We start from the raw sequence: 3,689 nt of genomic DNA on the forward strand, positions 1-3,689 counted from the left end.
GGATCACACTCCTCAGCCTCCCTGGTAAGGTCTATTCGGGGCTACTGGCGAGGAGGAAACACATTTTCACAGTTTTCTGTGTAATGGTTCGTTATAAAAGAAGAGTCCACAAAGCCTGAGTAGCAGACCTGTGCTTCATCTTGACTTGAGGCATTTCAGGAGAAACTGACACCAGGGAGCCTCCCAAAGAATGAATTTGGTTTTAATTATTCTCAAAACAGGTAAACCTTCTTTCACTTTTGTCTCATGGCATACTAATAACCATTTGAATGATAGAGGATCAATGTAAATAACTAAAATGATTTAATTTAAAATGACTCCTCCGCATGTGACCCATCCAGGTTGGTACCTGTTGAACACACACATGCACAGGGTCACACACTCATGGAGACAGATGCCATCCACTGGAGCGGTGGGGCAGCCAATTACAGCACCCGGGGTGCAGGGGGGGGTACGGAGCCTTTCTCAAGGGCAACTCGGCCGTGGAGGTGGAGGTTGACTACCACTCCTCCAGTTGTCAGTCCAAAAATCTTTTTTTTTGCGCTCTCTCTAACCACAGAGCCTGACAGCTTGTAGGTTGCCAATAGGAAAGATGTTCAATTTGGTAGTGAAGGATGAGGCTGCATACCGTGTTCCGAAGAAATGGCAGTAGTATGTGTAACTTATCAACAATGTATTGGTGAAACTACTCGTCCCTGGGTGGGCTCGAACCACCAACCTTTCAGTTAACAGCCAAAAGCGCTGGCCGATTGCGCCACAGAGACTCTGTTAGCAACATCATTAACTATGGGATTTTTCAAATGTTTGAAATGCAGGAATACCACCATCTTTTCTCTCATGGTTCGTCCCCTTTATGTTTATGTATTTAGCAGACGCTTTTATCCAAAGCGACTTACAGGTAGGCATATAGGGTAAGGGGTCTGTACAAATACAGCTTAAAAACCAGAAGATGGTACTTGTATATTTGGTGGCATAGTGTCACAGTGGCACTCATCAATGCTTGGTCTCTGTACCGAAGAGACCTGAAGGCAGTGGACCTAGAGAAAAGGTAGCAGTTTGACAAAATGAAGAGGCTGATGTTCTTGTTATCGCCTTAACTGCTGTTTTCATCTTTACCACTCATCACAATAAAAGAAAGTTAATGGAAAAGGTAGTAGTTTGACAGTCTGGTTGCCGCTGGACGCATCCGCCATGACCGTCTGGTTGCCACTGGACGCATCCGCCATGACAGTCTGCCATACTAAAAGTGCGTCAAATTGGACCATCCGCTAAAATGAGTCCATACCAGGGACGCAGAGTTCCGGTGGGTCTAGATGGATGGTTCAGTCTGAGGAGGGGTGCTTAAGTGTGGGTGCACAGGGCCGGCTGGTGGGCATGGTTTCTGGAGGTTTGGAGAACCAGTGGATGACTGACTAGAGGGGGCTCATGGGTGGGTGCTGCCGGCTCGAGGAGGTCTAAATTTGGACACTTTACTTGGGGCAAAAATGTGCCAAGTTGGAGCATGGCTCCTGGAGGTCGGTTGAGGGCAGACGGCCGATTTTCATGCACTTTTCTCTGGGGGAATTTGACCAGGTTGGGGTTTGGCTCCCGGAGATCAGTTGAGGCAGTGGATAGGGGCGGTTGCTTGCGGCCAGATGGCCGATTTTCGAGAACTTTTCTCGAGGGATATTGGACCAGGTAAGCCGGTCGAATTTGGGACACTTTTCTCGGGGGAAAAGGGCTCCAAATTGGATTGAACTAAATTAGAGAGACTGACTCCCGGAGGTCAGTTGTGGTTGTGGATGAGGGCGGTTGCCTGCGGCCGATTTTCGGGCATTTTTCTTTTTAGTCCTCAGTTGACACTGTGTCCGACTTGGGTGTAAATTGGGTTAAAAGAACAAGGACAAAAAAGACATTTGTTTTGTCTTAAAATTAAACAAAATTAGGTCTAAAATGGTGTGCATTTAGTATGTTGTATGGGAGGCTTCAGTTGACGCTGTGGATCAATTTTTCATTAAAGCTTAATTCAAATGGTCAAAGGTCAAATTCAAAGGGTCATTGCGACATAGGTCCTTATTAAGTGTGAAAAATTTGACACCCCTGGAGTCAAAGGGAATTTTAAGCACCTTTCTCCAGTCACAAACTCCCATTCAAGTCCCCTGGTACTTTGTAAAAGATCCTGGCTACAGGCCCCCTGTCCTGGAAACCTCACCGGCACTGGGAACAGGTGTTACAGGCCGTTGGTTCTTCCGTGCAAGCCACCGGAAATCTAATGAGAATGAACACGGGGATCTTTTTGTTCTTGAGTGTTTTAACTCTGACTGTGGTCTGTTTAGGATGCTGTTAGCAATACCTCATGCAGCCTGGGTGGAGAAGATGAATGAAATAGCGGATCTGTGATGGACTGGCGACCTGTCCAGGGTGTAACCCGCCTTTCGCCCGATGAGTGCTGGGATAGGCTCCAGCCCACCCGCTACCCGATCGACAGATTGACGGTATAGAAAATGTATGGATGGATGGGTTTCCGCGCTCTTCCGCAGCTTCAAACCATGGCAAAGTTTTGGGAGGGTTAAAAGAAGGATGTAACATTCCTTCTTTCCATCAGTTGGATGTGTTTAGACTAATATTGTAATCATGTGATGTTGTTATAACATTTAACTTTTCTTAAATCCTATATTACTAGCATTCCTGCTTTTCGTGATCACATGTATGTGTATGTATAATAATACATTAGAGAAAAAATAAAAGGTTGAAATATACTTGCGTTTTGTGTTTTCTGTCAGAAGAAAAGATGGCTGAAACGAGATTAATGAAAAAGGTTTTCTATGATCCTATCCACCCTGGTAGTAATCTGTTTTTAGAGAAAGCGAGACCCCTAAAAAACTTCAAACTGATGCGGGGTAAGAATTTTTTAACAAAAAATTTAAGGCATTATTAGAGAACCACGGAGTTGTGCATTTTGCTACGCCGAGCGAGGTAAAGGCTTGAGAGGTTTAACCGCACGTTAAAAACCAGGATGTGGAGATATTTTACTGCTAATAACACACGTCGATACCTCGACGTCCTGCAGGATCTCGTGGAAAATTACAACCACAGTTACCACACGAGCATCAAAATGAAGCCTGTAGAGGTGACTCTAGAAAACACCTTTCAAGTTTTTTCAGAACCTGTACGGCTCTGCTCGCGGTTGACGCTGCAAGGACTCAAGGATAAAGTTTAAAAAAGGAGATCTTGTAAGAAGATCTAAACTGCGAGGCATGTTTGACAAGAAATATGAACAAAGTTTTACAGATGAAGTGTTGACAGTGACCGAGCAGCTTGCATGATCTCCCCCTGTGTACAAACTGAAAGATTTTGATGGAGAAGCTATTGAAGGTTCCTTTTACGTGGAGGAGCTTCAAAAAGTTAAACTGAATAAAGACAAGATGTATCAAGTGGAGAAGATATTAAAACGACGCAGCATCAGGGGTGTAAAACAGTTTTTTGTCTGTTGGAAAAACTGGCCTGAGAAATTCAACAGCTGGGTCAGAGCCAGTGACCTTCACGGGGTATAAAAGAACCTTCACTACTCCTAGCCCGCAACATTACACCATGCTTCACGTGCCTTGACGGAGATTTCTTATCCGTACACATGGCATAATGCCCCTAGGGACCAGACTTTTTTTGAACGGAGGAAAGCGGGGCTGGAAAAGTTCTACCGCCAGAATATA

The 3,689-nt window shown here is 44.9% G+C and overlaps 1 non-coding gene across 1 annotated transcript; it reads right to left on the reverse strand.

The window, feature by feature from the left end:
• Positions 1-690: 690 nt before the first annotated feature.
• trnan-guu (transfer RNA asparagine (anticodon GUU)) lies at positions 691-764 on the reverse strand. Its single transcript has one exon. It is a non-coding gene; the product is annotated as a tRNA-Asn (tRNA).
• Between the last annotated feature and the right edge of the window lie 2,925 nt (positions 765-3,689).

The sequence above is a fragment of the Leuresthes tenuis genome, unplaced genomic scaffold, assembly GCF_036924035.1.
Source record: "Leuresthes tenuis unplaced genomic scaffold, fLeuTen1.0.hap1 SCAF_19, whole genome shotgun sequence".
In the NCBI taxonomy this organism is placed as follows: Eukaryota; Metazoa; Chordata; class Actinopteri; order Atheriniformes; family Atherinopsidae; genus Leuresthes; species Leuresthes tenuis.